Here is a 21,475-nt window from a genome sequence, read left to right on the forward strand (position 1 = left end):
ATTTTATTTTTTTTTAAATAAAAGCTGCCAATTGTAAAGTGGCGTAAACATTTCTGGCTAACAATGTGCGTCACATGCAGGATACTCTGACGCTAACCGAAAATGGAACAATGCGTCGTACAAGCGTCTATTCACACTTTCCGTATGTTCAGCGGCGGATTTGAAGATCCGCCGCCCCTAGGCCTTTGCCGGTGGCAGCCGCCCTCCTTGCTGCCGCCCTCCTTCGCCTTCCGAATCGTAGCGTCAAAGGACGCCACGGACGTCCCCAACGGGACGTCACGGCGGTGCGTTGCCATGTCATGCAACGTCACGTTGCCATTGCAACGAGACACCATTTCCCGTCACGTCGGTGACTTCCGCGGCACAATTTGACGCTGCGATTCGGAAGGAGAAGGGGGAGGCCCGGTAGACCAGAGAGTGCGGCATCTGTATATGGGGGGCGGACATTTTTGCCGCCCCTAAATTTTGCCGCCCTAGGCCCCGGCCTTATGGGAATCCCACCACTGTTTATGTTGATACAGCATTGATACACCACTGTATATTGCTCTCTTGGTCCCATTTGTCTCTCATGCAGTGTCCTTTTCCCTTTACCTACCCTTTAAATTCCTGCTATCTGTTTCTGCAGCCAGGGTTACCCTGGCGCATATATTTCGCCTTCTTCTCCTGCTCCTGGCACAAAGGTGAAACAGTCTGCAATACATTGTGTGTCCTCCTACTGAGGTGGCTGGACTTTTCTGCACAGTTCCAGCTGCAGACTGGAAAGTAGGACCTGAAGCAGGGACACATTTTAAAGGATTTTTGACGTTTCTGACTAGAAAACAGATATAGAGATGGGATTCCTGCACATTTGTAGCAAAACATATATATATATATATATATAAAAACACATATATATATATATTTTTTTTTCCCCCCCCAACAATTTCATATGAAACAAAAATCAGTTTCCTCTTGTTATTGGTGTGGCTAATATCAGTTCTGGTGAGGAAGCAAAATCGAGCTTTTGGCCACTAGGGGGCAGGCAGTGAAGAAACTGCACAGAGTAATTCTAGCACTAGTGTCTAGTGCAGTGGTTTTCAACCTTTTTTTTTTGTTAGGGAACCCCAGAATTCGATTGTGAAATTCTGGGGAACCCCAACCCTCGCCCCTGTTTCTCGCCTCCCTGTATCTCACCCTCCGTCTGTCATGTCTCTCCCCACTCACAATCTCCCCCTTATGCTCCCTCACCCCCACACTCTACCTTACGCTCACTGTCCCCTCTCTATCCCCCTCTCTTCTATACACACACACAAACACACTCACACACACACACACTCCCGCCTCTCACACACACATGCACTCCCCCTCCACACACACACACACACACACACACACACACACACACACACACACACACACACACACACACACACACACACACACACACACACACACACACACACACACACACACTCATATACACATACTCTCCCCTCACACACACACTCTCTATCTCTCTCTCCCCCTCCCCATACAGACACACACACTCTCTCCCCATACCTCACACAGACAGACACACACTTTCTCCCCCTCCCCCCCCCCCACACACACACAAACACACTCCCCCTACCCCACACAGAGACACACACTCTCTCTCCCTCCCACTCACACACACACAGACACACACACACACTCTCCCCCTCCCCCCCCTCACACACACACTCTCTCTCCCCCTCACTCACACAGACATATACACTGTCTCTTTAAGGGTGCCGCTTCTGAGAGCCTGCGCTGATGCTTCATCTCCCTCCTGTCAGCCTGAAGTTGAGGGCAGAAGCAGGGAGAGGAAAGATAGCAGTGACCGGGCGGCTGCTGCTGCTGCTGAGCTTGCGAGCTGCCAGGTCACTGCTATGGGGTTCTGCCACACCGCCAGGTCTGGGACAGCTGGGAGAATTATCCCAGCTCTCGCCCCTGGTGGCCGCGGAACCCCTGAGGGGTGCTAGCGGAACCCCTGAGGGGTGCTCGCGGAACCCCTGAGGGGTGCTCGCGGAACCCTTGAGGGGTGCTCGCGGAACCCCTGAGGGGTGCTAGCGGAACCCCTGAGGGGTGCTAGCGGAACCCTTGAGGGGTGCTCGCGGAACCCTTGAGGGGTGCTCGCAGAACCCCTGAGGGGTGCTCGCGGAACCCACAGGGTGTCCGCAGAACCCCGGTTAAAATCACTGCTCTAGTGTGTAGATAAGATTTATGTGCACTCAGACATGGCAATTTCTATTGCTGAAAAAAATAAAAGATAGACACTATAAAGTGACACGTGCCATACACGGGTGTGCACCAAGGAATCCCTCATACTGATCCAATACACCTCATTTTAATTAGCAAAGAAGGGCGGGAGGCCGTGTTGGTCCTTTCTTCCATGTAGTAACAAAGGAGGGAGAGGGAGTGGGTGGCATGTTACCTTTTATTGGACCAACAAGTAGTTGATATGTTACAAGCTTTCCAACCTCTCAGGGCCCTTCATCATTTTAATTACTGACAAGTACAAACTAGGTAAATTGATGTTAAATAGAGAATGCTATTTAATAAAACGTATTATTGTGACGTAATTTCAAGGATTATGGGGACTTTGAACATCTACCTGTGCTGTTTACCATCACCATGTGGTTGAATGTCACATTCTCTATGTGAATAGCATAAGCTCTTAGGTTAATGGGTTAAATCTCCCATCACAGCCTGTTCCTGCCGTTCTGAGTCTCCAGTGCCATGTATCACTTCAGTAACTATAATATTGCGATGTCTTAATAGACAATTCAAGTTTAAAAACCCATGGCATGCTGGAATAACTGTACGGTGCAAGATCTATCAAAGTGTAATGGTATCTAGGGACGGTTTTGAGTTTTAAGTACCCACAGTGTTTTGTTTGCTCTCACACTGTGTCCCTGGGTCAACAGGAGTATCTGCAATCTTTATTACTGGTCCCCCCAAAGTCCTCAAATTCACCTCTCATGCAGTCTGACTTGTCCATCATTTCTACTACCCTGACAGGGATGTCAGCCTCCAGGAACTCACATCAGTGACATCAACAGGATGGCATTTTAATTGAACAGTGCTGATTTGTAGCCGGGTGATGCCATAGAAGTCTGTGGGATGCTAATGCTGAACATTATCGAGACTGAGTGTGGTTGAAACCTATCCCAGCTTCAAACTGCAAAGTCCGTATACCCATACTCCCAATGATGAGACCCAAAACGTCAAAAGAACTGTCTGTGAGTAGGTTTGCTGGCCATGCACTTCTTTAACCCAGGCTGTGCTGAAATGTTGTGTAATACGGCAGGCACAAGCTTATAGGGCTCCCATGTAAAAATGGATAAGAAGCAAAAGAAGCGCATTTGCATGTCATATCCCAGAATCCCTAGCTGCAGTGGAAGCATTGCATGATGGGGAAAGGTGGGGTTGCAGACCTGTCTGAGAAATGTGAATGTGCTAACATGTGGTATTTGTATTTGCCGAGTCCACATTCAAGAGACTCACAGATAATCAGTGATAGTTAATCTATCTGTATTTTAAATCATACAGAACGTATGGGTATGAAACGTATTAATGAACACAGCTAAGAAAGCGTAATATTCAAGCACATGATTATCACAGCAGTGGTTGGCAAGAAAGACACATTTAAAATTCCTTTAGATCAGAGATTAAAATGGTCTATTTAATAAAGGATTAAACCCTTGCTTTATGTAGCATAAACCTATGATAAATTGTGCACAAAGAACTCCATTTCTTATGTAAGGTTTCCGAGTGTCCGGTATTGACGCTTAGGAGCACCACCATTTCCTATGCACAGTGGCTACAGGGACAAAGCCTTATGTACCATTTTCAAGGTTGATTTCAGAGAGTCTCCACTGGGGGCGCTAGTTGGTGGGGTGGGTGGACACGGTGATTGCCAGCTCGTGGCAGATTAACAGCTCCCGGGGCAGTAATACCATTAAAGGAACCGTGCCCCTGTCCCCGTGGAACCAGTAACCGTTTAACTAGACATCATTACGGCTAAATCCATTGTCAAAAGCCTCCCCTGAGGTGGCCCGGACAACCTCTAGTGATAACGCTTCTATAGCTGCCCACCTTATGTAGATGCTAATCTTAACAAGCGTCGCTCATTCAACCGCTGCAGTGTGGACCTGCACATACACAGCTTCTCTCTCACAAGGTCACTCTCACACGAGACACTCTCTTCTATTTATAGGCTCCATCTTATGCTCCAGGATGCTCGGTCCCTCTCCTGCAGAGTCTGTTATCACCGATATGCTCTCTCTTGGCAAACGGGTCCGCTTTTCAAACAAGGGTTCCTTCTCTTCCTGCGACTGTCTCTCACACAAGGACATGTGCTACCCAAAGGCACTCCCTATTCCCCTCAGGATTTGTCTCACTCTCACCGAGGGGCTTTTCCCCTCAAGAATATATCTTATTTTGTTCAAAGCAGGATTAGACAAGGGGGCTCTCTCTGTTTTACAGCAGCTCTCTCACACAAGGCCTACTATGTCTGCTTCTGATACAGTACATGTGTACACACACACACACACACACACACGTATAGCATAGAAAAAGGACGGCACTCACGTAACAATTAGAAAACTCGCCTGAGTGCACTGTAGTAACAATACCCAAAAACAGGAATAAACAGGCACACTCAGGAACTCAATATAATGAAAAAAGGTTTTATTCAAACATCAACGTTTCTGTCCAATATTAGGAGAGAAGTCTTATTATACAGTAGGACCGAAACGACAGTCCCGGTTTTTAGGGCTCTGGCCCGACTTTTTGGGGCGCTGTCCCGCCAGGCCACGCATGCGCGATCGGCAAGCTCCAATCGCGCTTATATGCACACACATATGGAACAGGTGTTATTTCACCTGTTATCGCACTGTAACATACTAAATCATGCAATGTTGTAACGTTCGGCTCCATTTGTTCGAACAGCGACGCAAAAACCATGTCAACGGTAATGCTACATCTTCACACACACACACACACACACACACACACACACACACACACACACACACACACACACACACACACACACACACACACACACACACACACACACACACACACACACACACACACACACACACGAGCTACTGTGCTGTTGTGCATACCGTAAATGGATGCTAACCTGTATTTTATGCTTGCTATTGTCTTCTGCGCCCCAATGGAAAATGCTGTCCCATTATACCTAAATATCAATAACGATTACCATAATAACATGCCCTAAAATGAATGAAGCGACACGTTGCTACCCTGAACTTCCATGTTAACGCCATCTTAAAAGCAAGGATCTCTCTCTTGTACACGGTGGTTGCTATTCTACACTTAAACAGGGTTACCTTCGTAGAGATCAAAAATCTCACCCACATATAAATGAGTAGAGGGAGAGGTATAGGTTAAATTCACTATTAAAAGCAGGGCAGCCGCTTGGTGTCGGTGCCACATTGCCCCAGATATGTGAAATTGCCGAAATGACAGAATTTCCTCATCAGTAAAGAGAAGGTTTCTCTGTCACATGCTCAGCCGCGCTAAGGAGGAGAGAGAGAAAGGGGGACAAGGGCTGAAGTAGGATAAGGGTGAGAAAGGAGACGCAAAAACAAGGGTGGGATACGTAATGGACAGAGAGATATATAGGGGGGGAAGGGGGTTGTCTGTAGTGCGCTGGCTTTGAAGATCGCTGGAGAGAGCAGTTTAAAGTGTTATCTGTTGGAGAGCTATAGGGAGAAGTTAAGTGCTGGCAGCTATGGAAAAAAATGAGCTTTACAAGAGGGCTGGCTGCAGGCGTGAGCAGAAAGCTGGTAATGAGGGGGTTGTAGAGGGATATGCAGGGAGCTGTATAAGAGAGAAGCTTGTTAGGAATATCCAGAGGGGGCTGACCATATATCTGTATGCGAGTGCTGGCGGTGGGGAATATATAAAGGGCTGCATTGAGGGATGGATGAGAGAATGAGGGATGGATGCGAGAAATACTGTATGCAGAGAGCTGTCTGGAGTTCAGATTGCGGGGAACAAGCAGAGAGCTGTCAAGAACTACTGGCTGTGGTGGATATGCTGGCAGCGGTGTTGGAGTGAGAGCTGTGGGGCATATGCAGAGAGCCGTGTAAGGCCGTGATTATACAGAAAAACGCGCGCAGCGCCAAAACAAATACTATGCATCCCCTCAAAACGCGTATACCAACCGCGAATGTGGCGACAGTTGAAGAGTTTTCCAAATTTGTTTTCTGGTTGCGACGGCCGCGTCACATGATGCAGCCGTCCAATCAGAAAACAGATTTCAGACGGCAGTCGCGCGCGCAGAAGAATGTGCTTGTGCACATGTCGCTCTGCGACGTCACGACTGTGACATCACAGATGCGCTCGCACGCATTGCATCAGTATAATCGGAGCGTAAGACGGTGGGGCTGTGGGTGCTGTGCAGAGAGCTGCACAGAACTGCTGGCTGTGGGGGTTATTCAGGGAGCTGTGTGGGATTGTGGAGGAATTGCCTATCTGACAACCGCCCGACATCCACACACCCCAAACTTGAGGCGTGAGTCTCACAATGTGCAGCCACTTATACCTTTTCTTTCAACTGTATTATTCCCTTTAGGTTGTAAACTCTCACAAGCAGGGCCCTCTAGCTACTGTTCCCCATTTGACCGCGCTGCAGAATGCAGTATGTTGGCACTTTATAAATAAATTATAATGATAATCATAATATGCAAAAGCAGCACAGGACTGAACTGTGCGCAATATGCAGGGAGCTGTATGAGCTCTGGCTGCAAGGATCTGTATGAGCTCTGGCTGCAGGGAGCTGTATGAGCTCTGGCTGCAGGGAGCTGCATGAGCTCTGGCTGCAGGGAGCTGTATGAGCTCTGGCTGCAGGGAGCTGTATGAGCTCTGGCTGCAGGGAGCTGTATGAGCTCTGGCTGGTGGAGCTGTATGAGCTCTGGCTGCAGGGAGCCGTATGAGCTCTGGCTGCAGGGAGCCGTATGAGCTCTGGCTGCAGGGAGCCGTATGAGCTCTGGCTGCAGGGAGCCGTATGAGCTCTGGCTGCAGGGAGCCGTATGAGCTCTGGCTGCAGGGAGCCGTATGAGCTCTGGCTGCAGGGAGCCGTATGTGCTCTGGCTGCAGGGAGCCGTATGAGCTCTGGCTGCAGGGAGCCGTATGAGCTCTGGCTGCAGGGAGCCGTATGAGCTCTGGCTGCAGGGAGCCGTATGAGCTCTGGCTGCAGGGAGCCGTATGAGCTCTGGCTGCAGGGAGCCGTATGAGCTCTGGCTGCAGAGAGCCGTATGAGCTCTGGCTGCAGGGAGCCGTATGAGCTCTGGCTGCAGGGAGCCGTATGAGCTCTGGCTGCAGGGAGCCGTATGAGCTCTGGCTGCAGGGAGCCGTATGAGCTCTGGCTGCAGGGAGCCGTATGAGCTCTGGCTGCAGGGAGCCGTATGAGCTCTGGCTGCAGAGAGCTGTATGAGCTCTGGCTGTAGGGATCTGGGGACAGAGATTAAGGCCCTTAGGCCTCGGGCATGGTGCCTCGGGCTACGCTGATCCGCGCTCCTCCTCTGCCTCGCCTGCTCAAGCAGGAGCATTTTTGCGTCCTGGCAGGCGAGGCAGTGAGTGCGCTTTGGGGGCGGGGCGGAGGCGGGGCTAGTCCCTCGCTCCCATTGGCTGTTTTCGGTCATGTGACCGCACCTCTGCTCCCCTCAGCGCCGAAATTCAAGCAAGCCTGTCTCCTCAAAATATCTGAGCCTCCGCACGCATGCGGAAGCAGCTGCTAAAGCCGCGCTGATGACAGATGCAGGGGGTAAGTGCATCTGCTCAGCGCGGCTCAGCACGGCCTGCTGTACTATGTCCCAGGCCTTATTCAATATTCAAGATATAGTCCTAGTTATTTGAATGGAGCTAATCTCTTCTCCAGCACTGGGAAGCAGTTTCATAGTATATTGACTAAGGAGACTAAGCTACATGTACTCTATTCAAGTGAGATATGAGGGCATACATATACCCTATAGCAGGTGTGTGCAAACTGGGGGCGGAAGATTTTCCCGGGGGGGGCGGGGGGCGCGGGCGGTTGACGAGGCTCTGCGCTCTTCCCTAAGGCATTTAAACGAAATGCCGGGGATTGCGTGAGGCCTCTGCAACGTCCCTTACCTTGTCTTCGGCGGCGCTTTGCCATGGCAACTCGTCGCCAAATGATGCTGCGGGCTTAGGTGGCATCACGTTGCCATGGCAAAGCGCCGCCGAAGACGCCATGGCAACGTGATGTCACGTGACGCCGCGGCGTAATTTGATGTGCAAGACAAGGTAGGGAGGGGGGCCCAAGCATGGGGGCGCAGCGGGGAAAGTTTGCACACCCCTGCTAGAGTATCGTTGCATTTCTGTTATTGTTAAATCCTCTTATGAGCCTTACTTTGTTTGTTTTATAAAGTAGAGTATTTGTTTTATAGGTGTTTGTGTGCGAGTCTATTTGAGCCGGTTAGAAGGTAATGGTCCCCTGGACACACAGCAGGCCTGTGTTAGCACAGCCAGGTCACACTGTGGCTGGTTAAGTCTGGAACAATACACACACGCATTAAAAAAAAAGAAGAAGCGATTTGCATGTTTTACTGGGACTGTAGCTTTAGCGATTATAAAATGTAAAACTATAATTTGTAACAACGAGCGAATGCATGTTTAGTTAATACGCAGGTGCAGTAGAAAAGGCTACCAACGGTCAGGAAGCTGTCGGTATCCCCAGGTGAATCCCCACTGCGTTTATAAGAAAGATGTCTGGGTTGTCACGTTGTCGGCGGTTAGTGTTTGTCAGTAAGAGCTCTCTGCGGGCAGCTCTGCTCTGTGCTCTGCATTTATCTGATCTCAGTGTAACATTTCATGGCCAACAATTCTATTACCATTGATTGTCTGCGAGAGAAGCATTAGACAAACATGAGGTCATCTGGAGCCCAGAGACATAGTAGAGCAGGGAACTGGGGACTGGAGCACTGGAAGAGGCCTTGAAACCCTACCACCTGTATTGTAGAGATTCCCTTGACTCAATGTTTGTTATGTCTAAGGCTCTTATGTGTATTTCAACAGAATCTGTATTGTCCTTTCATTTTTTAATTTTTTTGCAACATCAGTGTACAGGTTGTCCTCGCTATCCAACGTTTCACTTTACAACGATTGCGTTATCCGACGCCGGAATGCGTTACCCATTGCTCCCCGCCACTAATTAACATGGGACTCACTTTACAGCGGTTTCACTACCCAACGCTACTTCCAGAACGGGTTCCGGTGGATAACAGAGGACTGGCTGTTTGTTGCTTTACGAGACACAAATCAAAGCAATCATGTTTTTTTTTTCTTTTTCCCTGACCTTGTTTGAACTGGAAGGTTTTCTGGAGCATGACTGTCCTGTATCTCCTCTGATAGGAAATCATTCTAATAACTCAAAGACTATCTCATGAGGTTACAGTGGCCACTAGTACTGATAATGCTTCATGGTTTTGGGATGCATATAGGTGCCCTTCACTGCCATTCCATGACGTCACTCTTACAGGGTGCTCGCTGCATCATCAAGGACATCTGCCATTATAAACTCTGGGAACCAGATGGTTTGAGAACAGTGGGGCTCCCTGATAAAAGATGGGGTGAGTCATGCTCCAGGTGACCTAATTGAGGTAGAGTTCAAAAATTCAAATGTATATTGGGTACTGACAAAACAAATTCAGTTTGTTTCACATACAGTAGCTTGCTCATGTCTCTTCCAGTCTGGTAAATAGAAAAAGTCAAGAGTCAGTGAGAGCACTAGTCAACAAATAACAGCAAAGGTGCTTAATTGTTCAATACAGCTAGGTGGATTGCAAGTATTTAAGTGGAAAATCAATAAATGCACAGCAAATAGGGTTCAAGAGAAGGTGTATTAAAATGACAAAATACTAGGAATCACAAATAACTTAACATACAGTATGTGTGTGTGTGTGTGTGTGTGTGTGTGTATATATATATATATCTATATACATATATAACTAAGGATCTCTGCACATCACTCTGAGCGGCCTGTCACTCATCCAGGGACAGCCAATAATGCTGCACATCGTGTGGAATGAGACTGCACATTCATTGGCTGTGTAACATCTTAAGTGTCACATGTGAAGTGCCAGGGGAGTTCAAATTGGAGTTGATTTGGAGGTGAAGAATACAAGAACTGGACTTGGCACTTCGGGCAGTGATTTCCTTTCCTATTGTCTGACTTTGCTGCACTTATTGTATTATTATAATCCCCTCTACTGTATTGTCTTTGTAAAGCGCTGAGTACACTGTCTGTGCTATATAAATAAAGCTATAGCTATATATATTCCCCTGGAGGGGGGAGGAGAGACAGCAAGGAGGGAGAGGAGACCGAGAGGGCAAGTAGAGGAGTAGACAGAAAGCAAAGAAGAGGAGACAGAGAGAGACAGCAAGGAGAAGAGGAGACAGAGGGATGACAAGGAGGAGGGAATGGAGTGCAGTGTGCACATCGGGCAGGAGGGAGTGCAAAGACAGGGGAGGAGAGACAGCAAGGTCAGTAGGAGGAGGAAACAAAGAGACAGCAAGTAGCGGATGAGATAAGTAGGAGAGGAGGGAGTGTAGTGTGAGGAGCAGATACAGTAAGACAGGGAGGGCAAAGAGATGGGAGTAGAGAGCGCATGATGGAGGAAAGAGTAAGATGGGGAAGAGGGGACAAGGGACAGCAAGGCGTTACAGGGTGGGGTGAAAATAAAGAGTAATGTTTCATTAATAACCTTTCAGATCCTTAGCAGAACCTTACCTGCAAATAACCTTGTGTTCCATTTACTGGCTACGCCTGCAGTGTAACCTCATCCGAATAAACATATAACCATATGCCGTATTGTCCTCAATTAATTGAGGGTTTAGGGCCCTTCGTGAGTTGTTTCTACTGGCCAGCACCAACCTGGGCTAAAAAGTCTGCGCGGGAAGTATAATATAAAAATTGCCCTGCAACTGGTGATGCTGCAGAGGTGCAAATTCTAGCACTCAGAGATCACTGGCAGTGAGGGAGGTGCAGGGAGTGGTACAGTATACGACCAGTGGCTGTTTAGGGAGATGTAGGGAGTCCCATAACAATGCTGGATGTGGAGGAGCTGGAGTGATATACGATCGAATTAACGGTGAGAAACAAGGTTGGTGGCTGGCAAGGCAGTTCCTGGAGTTGTGGAGCAATGCATGCAGGTTGTGGATGAAGCTACAAGAAGCAGCGTTAAGGGATTGCAAAAGGTATAAGCAGGGAGTGGGGTAGGCATGCCGTCCGTGGAGGACACGGAATGGGATCATTCTAGTGGGTGTAAGGGCTGTTATATACAGGATGCGGCCGCGCGTTCCTATGCAAACGCGCGTGCACGTGCCGCATGCTTTTCCTGTATGTAGTGCCGGGAGCTGCGGGTAAGTGTATGTGTGTGTATATGTGTGTGTATATGTTGTGTGAGTGAAATTAAGTCTTAAGTAAGATTTTTTTAAATAAAAAAAAAAGTTTAATACATTTTTTTTATTTGTGCAATTATTTACCCCCCCCCCCACACACACACACACATCCATACAAGCACACATCCATACAAGCACACATCCATACAAGCACACATCCATACAAGCACACATCCACGCATACACACATACACACTAATACATACATTTGAGCGCAGGCAGCGGCACGAAAAGATGAATTTCTTCATCTTCGCCGCTGTCTGTCGGCTCCCCTCTCCCTGCCGTGCGCGCGCGCGACCCTTCTATAGAAAAGGCTGACCGATGTCAGCCAACTAAAAATCTGCGCGCGCCCGGCTACAGAACTATAGAACGTGCCTAAGATGGGAACAGAAGTAAATAGGGGACCTCGAGGTAGCAGTATAAAGGTATTGAATGGATGTGCGGGGAACACCCTTTTTTTTATTAAAGGTGCCATGTCCCACCTAAAAACATCGTATGAAAGAGTGGCCAGTTAAAAAATACTACCCGAAATTATTCTTCTCCACAATAATCTCAGAATGTACTGATTTTTGTTTTGAACAGCGCTATTCCGTTAACGAAACTTCACAAAGTCTTTCCCAGAACCTGCCTGCTTGCATGATCTTCGCGGTTTTATTGGCCCTCGCTCCTGAGTGGGAGTAGGGCCATCTTCAAAGTGGAATTAAAGCTTCACGTGAATTTATGCGCCATATTGTTCTATCCCAGACAGCAAGAATTTTCTCCTCCCAATTACAAAGGTAGAATAGAGTGAATTGCTTCTCAAATGGGGGTAGCACTGGGAAAATTGGCTTGCAAAATGAAGTGAAAATACAAATGTTCTATGTAACACATTAAGCAAGGGTTAAAGTGTGAATGTGCTGGGGGTATGGAGCATCACCACTTTATTCATTTTCAATCCTACAAATCCACTTTAATTTTCAAGAAAATTGGATTTCTTTTAGAAAATCTCTCGCCCATCCAATTGTAAAGCAGAAATCTTTCTTTATTCTTTATATATATACTGTATATATATATCTATATACAGTATATATATACAGTATATATATACAGTGTGTGTGTGTGTGCGTGTGCGTGTGTGTATCAAATGGAAATATAACTGTATGCTCATTTGCATGTCTTAGGCAGGTCTGCAACCCCGCCTTTCACCATTATCACCCAGCACACAGCACTTCCACTGCAGCTAGGGATTCTGGGAAATGACATGCAAATGAGCACACAGTGCCACTTTTTGCTTCAAAACCATTTTAAACATGGTTCCCTAAAGGCTTAAGCTTGCTGCATGGTCACAGCTTTAAGCACAGCCAGGGTTAAGATGCATACCCAGTAAACCCACCCACAGACAGCTTTTTTTTCCTTTTTTTTTGTAGCCCGGGTGGTGAAAAAGTGATTTCACCTCTAAAAACCGTGCTCATGGTCAAGTGAGACCAGGTGCGCAAAACTTGTGACTATAGGCTCCAGAGAGCTGCAAGTCCATGACATGGTCAGTCCTCTTCAGCCACGAGGGCCAGCAAAAGTCCTGATGTTACACCGACGTCGTCATCCGAAGAATCAGATGTCCATCCTATCCCCTCCCCATGCATTAGGCGCAGCAGGAGGTTCCAGGTCTTTTTGGGCTTTCAGCTCACGCCTACTCGCCCACCGCAGTCTTCTCCCGAGGGAATGGCGACCACCGACCAGCACACAGTCTTGCATTCTCCGAAGAAAATTAGGTGACTGATAACCCCAAAAAAATAAAAAAATCACAATCCATGGTGCGAGTGTTTCGACCTTAATGGGTCTCATCAGTGTGGGGTTGGTTACTGGTTATGTAAAGCTGAAGCAATGAGGATGGGGTTTACCACACTTAGTTAAGTTATGGTGAGTAAAAAAAGTGACAAAAACCCTCCACAGCAAAGCATAGAGCAAATGGAAATATAACTGTATGCTCATTTGCATGTCTTAGGCAGATATATATATATATATATATATATACATACACATACTCACAAAATGTGATTACCTTTAATTAAAACAAATTACAGGGCTGCCGATCTATCGGTTCTTCTGTGATCGATCAGCAAATATCCTGCTCTCTAGGATGGCTGCTGCTGCTGAATCAAACCTTCAGTCAGTGTAACAGCAGCTACAATATAACCTTATATTACTATGGGTTACATTGTCTGTTGTTCCAATTTTCAGCTCTGCCAAAGCCCCCTGCTGGGAACACTGCAACACTTTCCTGTTTGTGATAATTTGTTGCCAAAACTATTTCACTGCTGTGAAGCTGGACTAAAAGCTATTATAGAAACCAAAGGATGCTCAGTATATTAAAACTCACTACAAATGGCATTAAAGCAGCAGTCCAAGTGACATGTTTTTAAAAAAAAAATAGGATTGAAGCAGGGGGTCCCTGGGACTGAGCCGTGTTGATTTCAGCTCTGGGGAACCCCCTGCTTCCCGAGATACCTACCTTTTTGTTTGAAAATATTTTTTTTATTGTTTTTGAGAGACATAACAAATATATAGTCTTGGAATACATGTGATGTTTTAACAGTGTCACTTGTCCATACAACAAAGGGCATTAACAGTTCATCATCATTACTGAAATAAAATATTTGCTATAACACGGTTTTTGAATAAGTGTGGTCTGTCTTCCTATTTCCGGTTGTGTTAGGGAAGCAGCCGCTTCCGTAGGCGTCTCTCCTGAGCTTAACAAAGGAAAGAGAAGAACGTAGAAAAGAAGAAAAAGAAGAGGGGGGGAGGGGGTGGAAGGGGGGGGGGAGGGTGAGCCCATTTGTCTGGTCTTTCTGTATTTATTTCTATGGGGTCCCTAGTTTCCTGGCCATATTTCCCAAATTTTGTTAAATTTGTCAGTTTTCTGGCTCAACTGTGCTGTGAGGAGCTCCATCATCTTTATTTCCCTTAGTCTCCGTAGGACCGTCTGCCTAGAAGGCGCATTCACCTTTTCCCAGGCAGCCGCAATAACACAGCGGGCAGCCGTCATTACATGAGTTATCATCCTACTTTCTGCCGTTCCTAATTCATCTATTGGTTTGGCCAGCACCATGGTCAGCGGTTCCACCTCAACCTCCACCCCTAGGTACTCTCTGATCAATGTTTGTATCATGACCCAGAATACCTGAATTTTTGGGCAACTCCACCAAATATGAACCATATCTCCTTTTTGCCCGCATCCCCTCCAGCACAAATCCAGTGACCCGGGGAAGATCTGGGCCAGCCTGCTCGGGGTTAGGTACCAATGAAATAGAATTTTATAAATATTCTCTTTGATAGTGGTACAGATTGACGTTTTTGCAGCTACCTCCCAAATGTCCTCCCAGTCTTCTCTATCGATCTCTGTATTCAAATCTTCTGCCCATTTGATCATATAGCTATGTTGGGAACAACCTGCTGATCGCGCCAGGCCCAGATATATCTCTGAAATCAGCCCTTTACAGTAGTATCCTTTCCTACACAGTCTTTCAAAATTTGTTAAAGGTTTAAATGCCGAATCTTTGGAGACTGATTGCAGGTAGTGCCTGATTTGGAGGTAATCAAACACTGGTATATTTATGATTTGGTGTTTCTTCTCCAGCGCCTGGAGTGGTAGAATTTTACCGTTATCTACAAAGTCGTCAGCTACCATCAACTTTAACGTCTTAAATTTATTGAGTCTCTGTGGGAGCCAGCCTGGGGGGAATTCAGGGTTGTGGAATATAGGGGTTAGTAGTGTTGGACTGGCTGTCAGACCATATTTATCTTTATTTCTAGACCATATCCGCCATGTGCATTTCATTGCTCCCAGTTTTAATGTTTCCAAGAGGGTCTCTCCTCCCCTCTCGGTCCACATAGCGGCCGGGAGAGAGAGGTCTCGTATAGGTAGACTCAAGTCCCACCCAGCAACTGGTGGTTGGATCGTTGTTCCACATTATTGCTTGTTTGAGTTGGGCCGCCAAATAGTATTTAATGATATCCGGGACTGCCAAGCCTCCGCAATCTTTTGGGGCTAGCATAATAGATCTAGCTACCCTGGGTCTTTTATTTTGCCAGATAAATTGAAAAATTCTGTTTTGTATATTTTTAAGCTCCGGCATTGGAATATCTATAGGAAGAGTCTGGAAATAATACAGGAGCCTTGGTAGGATATTCATTTTGATCGTGGCTATTCTTCCTAACCAAGATATCTGGTATTCGTTCCAGCTCTGGAGGTCCTTTTTTAGCCTCTCAAATAAGGGTGGATAGTTATGTTTGTATAGCGAATTATACTCCCTTGTTATTTGGATTCCTAAGTATTTGATCTTTGTGGAGTTCCACCTATATTTAAAATTTGCTTGTAGTAATTTAACTTCAGAGTTACCCACTACAGTGTGGTAACTATCGCCCCATAGCCCTCCTTAATTCGGATCTAAAACTGTTCAGCAAAATTCTGGCAAATAGACTGACCCCCATACTCCCAAGCCTGATACATATAGATCAAGTCGGGTTTATTTCCGGCAGACAGGCCTCAGACAATACTCGGAAAATTATAGACATAATCGACCATGTACATCTCTCATCCACAAAGGCCATCCTGTTGAGCTTGGATGCGGAAAAAGCATTCGACAGGATTAGGAGGGACTTCCTAGACCAAACCCTACTTAAATATGGATTTCAGGGCCCATATCTAGAAGGGGTCAGAGCATTATACAGATCTCCCACGGCTATAGTGAAACTCCCAGGAGGAGACTCAAACCCTATAAGCATAAAGAATGGTACTCGACAGGGATGCCCCTTGTCTCCGCTTCTGTTTGCTCTCTCTATTGAACCCTTGGCAGCAACAATTAGAGACGAAAAAAACATAAACGGAATTGTAATAGGAGAGACAAACTACAAAATATCCCTATTTGCCGACGACATTATCCTAACTCTCGCCAACCCCTTGATTTCACTCCCGAACTTACATTCACAACTAGATAAATTTAGCAAAATATCGGGATATAAAATCAACATGGATATGTCGGAAGCATTGAACCTAACCCTATCGGATTCTGAAGTTAAATTACTACAAGCAAATTTTAAATATAGGTGGAACTCCACAAAGATACCTACCTTTTTGTATGGCGTGCCATATCTCTCTTCAGTTGAAATGTCCCGGTCACACTGGCCAATAGGAAGCCGCAAGCGGTGACGTCACAGCTTCCTATTGGCCCATGTGACGTGGAACAATGAAGCCGCCATTTCAGTAGCCCCACCAAACCCAGCCAGAGCTGCAACCGGCACCCCCTACGGAGTTAAGCACCTCAGGAAGCAGACGGGGGTCCCCAGAACTCAAATCAACCCGGTTCAGCTCCAGAGAAACCCCACACTTCAAACCTATGGGCGAAAAAAACAACAAAACATGTTGCTCGGACTGCTCCTTTAAGAGTTAACATTTGGTTTTTTTAAATGCAGTAAGTGTTATCTAATACTACAGCACTCATTTATAAAAACAATGTTGGCTGTAATGCTTCTTTAAGCCAAGAACACATAAGGGACCGACAGTCTGCTCTCTGCATCACTGGGCAGTTTGTTTAGTGATGCTGTATCTGTTAGATATTCAGCCCCATTGCTACCAGATGGACTAGTATTGCATTTCAAAACCAAATTGTATTATCTTTGATACATTCAAAGTATAAAGGATGTTTTCTGGGGCCGGGTACAGATGCCATATTTGCTATCACATCGAGGCATTTTCATCTCTGGAAGCACCAGTGTATCAAGCTGTTTTTGCAAGCCGTTTGCGGAGCGTCAGCTTGTGGTTGGTGGGGTGGGAGGGAGGGGAGGCAGTCCTCCAGGGCCACCAACAGGTCAGGTTTTCAAGATATCCCTGCTTCAGCACAGGTCATTGACTGAGCCACTGGTTGAGCCACCTGTGCTGAAGCAGGGATATCCTGAGAACCTGACCTGCTGGTGGCCCTTGAGGACTGGACTTTGCCACCCCTGGTTTGGGGTGTGATAATAGGAGGTGTAAGGGATGAGTTAGCTGTCTCCATTACTAGGAAGTATCACATGCTGCATGGGGGTCCCTCTACCATGTCCGTCACTTTTCTTAGCGTCACACAAACTCTGCGGTGGGACCAGGGCTGCCACCTTCTCCTGAAGGCCAACCCGGGAGATAAACATTTTTAACATTGAGTCTTACCTTCGGTGGCGGCGGCGGCGGCGGCGGCGGCGGCATCCTCCGACACCCTCCCGGCACCTAACCCCGTGCAACTGCTATTCGGCGCCGCGTTGCCACGACAACGGGACGCTACGTGACCTCACGCGGCATCAAGTTGTCATGACAAAGCGTCACGCGACGTCACGTTCTCGTGACATTTGATCCCGGGAGGATGCTGGGAGACGCCGCCGCACGCCACACGCCGCCACCTGGAGGTTTACAAGGTAAGCCCGTAGCCCGGAGATACGTGGCCATAACCCATAGTGTCCGGGTCAAACCCGGAGTGGTGGCAACCCTGGGTGTGACTTGGAGTAAACGTCCCTGACTTACAAACTGATGTTTTAAAAAAAAAAATGTAAATCAACACTTTTTTGGGTTTTTTTTGCTGTCCGTTTCCTCATTCCTGGTGAGGAGCCGGATACACAGCTCTCTTCATTCTCAGACTCTGGGGGTTATTGATGAAACTGCGGTGGTGCCGGTCGGGGCTCGCGCGAACGGCACAGAAATTCTCACTGAAGTCAACGGGAGTTTCTGTGCGTGAATGCCCCCGATCAGCACTATCACGCTTACAGTGCCGACGACGCGACGTCGCCCGAAAACAAATACATTGGCGCCGCCGCGTGCGCTTATAGTGCGCGCGACGGAGCAACGAAACATAACTTTCGCCGGCAGCAACGGTTGACGTCACCCGCCGTGTCGCCGTCGCCATTGACGGCACTATAGGCACTGCCTCAATCGATAATCCCCCAATAACAGTGACGCTCACGTTGATAGTGCGATGCTCTGCAGTTCTCCATTGACTGTTGAGGAGCGGGTGTGTGGGACTATTACACAGGGAGCCGCCTGTTGCTGCGGTTGAGCTCTTATGCGAGACAGCTTGTTCTCTTGGAGGAGCTCTGTGGTTAGCGTGTCAAGGCAGAATTGCCTCAAGGTGCAACGTATTAATTGTGCATCTCTTAGCATCACCGTATGAAGGTGTTAGGGTACTTTAGTCTGTGATAAATAGCTGCAAAGCATTTTCCAAGCAGCTCCAGCTCTAAAGGGATAGAGAAGCCTGTTATGGCCATTGCATGGTCCAGCTTGCGATTCCGGTCATTTCCATGGGAGGAGATAAGGAGGAGTGACAGGATACGCACATTAGTAATAGGAAGCATCCCAAGGTATATTATCTCTCTCTACGGCAGGGCTGGGCAACTCCAGTCCTCAAGGGCCACCAACAGGCCAGGTTTTTAGGATATCCCTGCTCCAGCACAGGTTGGCTCAACCATTCCCTGCTTCAGCACAGATGGCTCAATCAGTGCCTCCGTCTTTGACCGAACCACTGATTGAGCCACCTGCGCTGAAGCAGGGATATTCTGAAAGCCTGACCTGTTGGTGGCCCTTGAGGACTGGAGTTGCCCAGCCCTGGTGTATGGTTTACAACTCAACTCGAATCGCTGCAATCTTGGAATCCCAGCAGCTTTATTTCCCAAGTTAGCTACACGATGTGTATAATGTATATTAGGTTTGACATTTCAGCTTTCTGATCAGTCAAATGTAGGGCAGAAAATTGTTTAAAACCCCATCACCATGTGAATCCTTTTTCCTGGGTCTCTACCGGGGGCGGGGAAATCCGCTCAGTCACGGGAGCCGGCTCAGGCCTTCAGCACCTGCAGCCGAGGCATTGCAGAGCAATCTCCACCAGGACCAAAGTGGCTTAATGCCGGTGACATGTTTAAGGGGTTACAGGCAGGAGTTTTATTAAACCAATCTGACACGTGTTTGTAAACATGTTGAGATGAGGCAGATTTCCTCTGGCTACTTTCTTATACCTGATGCCACAGCGTGTTCAGCAAGTGCTTGCCCTTTATCAACGATTGAGCCACCTGTGCTGAAGCAGGGATATCCTGAAAACCTGACCTGTTGGTGGCCCTTGAGGACTGGAGTTGGGCAACCCCATGATCTATACAGTGGAATGTAAACAGCTCTCTATGGTATTGCATGGTATGTCTTTATTTATATAGCGCCATAAATGTACACAGCGCTTCACAGTAGTAATACATGTCATATAAATAACAAATAATATAAGTAACAGATCATGGGAATAAGTGCTTCAGACATAAAAGTAACATTAAGGAAGGAGTCCCTGCTCCGAGGAGCTTACAGTCTAATTGGTAGGTAGGGAGAACGTACAGAGACAGTAGGAGGGAGTTCTGGTAAGGGCGTCTGCAGGGGGCCTGCAGATGAATCTTAGCCGCAAATATGGTACCTGGAAAAACTCCTGTTTGCCATCGTTACGGAAGAGAAAGGTGCTTGCTCACACCGAACCCCTCTCTACCACACCCCTTACATTCATTGGCTTTCTGATCAGGACAGGGTCGGCTATAAGCATTTCCCATGCAGAGGCCCCAGATGTACTGTAATGTCATTCACTTCCACCAAAAAAGCAGTCACATGTTTACTATTAACGCGGTTAGATTTGTTCAGGGAAACCAATTAGACCGTGTTCCATTTTTCACCAAACGTTGTTTTCTGGCCTTGTCGGATTGCAAATGTAATTACCAGGTTATTCCCTGCTTTTCATGGATTATTACTTACAGTAATTCAGTAATATTTATTACTGCGCTTTGCACAGTGGAAGCTGGTGGGCCCCGGTGTGCCAGCTAACAGGTTTTCACTTGTTAAACGATGGCAGAGATGGTGTTACACGGCTGAGTTCTTTCACTTTATTGCAAATTCAGTATGCTGAAGCGGCTTAGTGAGTAAAGACACTAGCCCTTTTTCTGTAAGGTGTGACGATGACGTGCTGGCGCATGAAAAGCCCCATAACAGTCAATTGGGCTTTTCATGTGCTAGCACGACAACTGCACTTACTGTACCACACCTTGCAGAAAAAGCCCCACTGATTCTGAAAACAATGACACTGAGACAGGCCGGCCTTACCTTTGGCGGAGCCCAAGGCAGTATCCCGGCAGTGGGACCCCTCCTCCTGCATTGTCACAGTGTATTGACGTTGCATTGCCACGGCAACACGGTTCGTCGCCATGACGGCATGGTGTAACAACACCACGTCGCCATGGCAACGCGTCGCTGCAGAAGGAAGGCCGCTGCGCATCAGATAAGACCTTCCCCAGCTGTAGACACATGCGCATGCACCTTCCCCCTCCCCCAGCTACAGACACACCCTCCCCCAGTTCCCTCTCTCCTGTCGGGCGGAATTTGAATCCCGGCGCCGAGGAGGGAGGGACAGGAGCGCGGGAGGGGGGCCCCTGAAGGCTCTCGTTGCCCTTATTAGTTTGAAGCAGGGGTACCAGGTTCAAATGCTAGTGTGAAATCCTGGTGTCCGCTCCTTGTGACCTCAGGCAAGTCACTTTATCTCACCTTGCCTCAGGCACCAAAACATAGATTGCGAGCTCAGGGGTAAGAATTCCTATATACAGCGCTGTGTACATTGTCATTGTGGAGCACTTCGTATCCCATTGGGAGAAAAGTGCTATATGAAATAAAGTTATTATTTATTATTATTATTATTACTTATTAATGAGGAGGACTGCAACTTGAACAGCTTGCTCCACGACATGCATTGCACACGTGTTCTTCCCTCACAGCAGTGCCCTGGCAGCGAAGGCAAAACACCAGCCTGCTAACAATGCGAGTGCCTCCCGGGACTCGGTCTTTGTGTCTTCCTCCCTACTCTCCTGCTTCCCCATGCTGCACATGCCACTCTTCTCTTAGCTCCGAGGGGAGGGCACGCGGGGCTACTGGGATGAACGATAAAGCCATCATCTCCTACAGAGGTATCGATTTTTTTTTTTATATATTTTTACATTATCACACAAA

The 21,475-nt window shown here is 47.4% G+C and overlaps 1 protein-coding gene across 2 annotated transcripts in view; it reads left to right on the forward strand.

Annotated features, from left to right (window-relative positions):
- RTN4RL1 (reticulon 4 receptor like 1) overlaps window positions 1–21,475 on the forward strand; it is a 109,707-nt gene that overhangs the window by 44,973 nt on the left and 43,259 nt on the right. The window lies entirely within an intron of this gene.

The sequence above is a fragment of the Ascaphus truei genome, chromosome 3 (genome assembly GCF_040206685.1).
Source record: "Ascaphus truei isolate aAscTru1 chromosome 3, aAscTru1.hap1, whole genome shotgun sequence".
Lineage (NCBI taxonomy): Eukaryota > Metazoa > Chordata > Amphibia > Anura > Ascaphidae > Ascaphus > Ascaphus truei.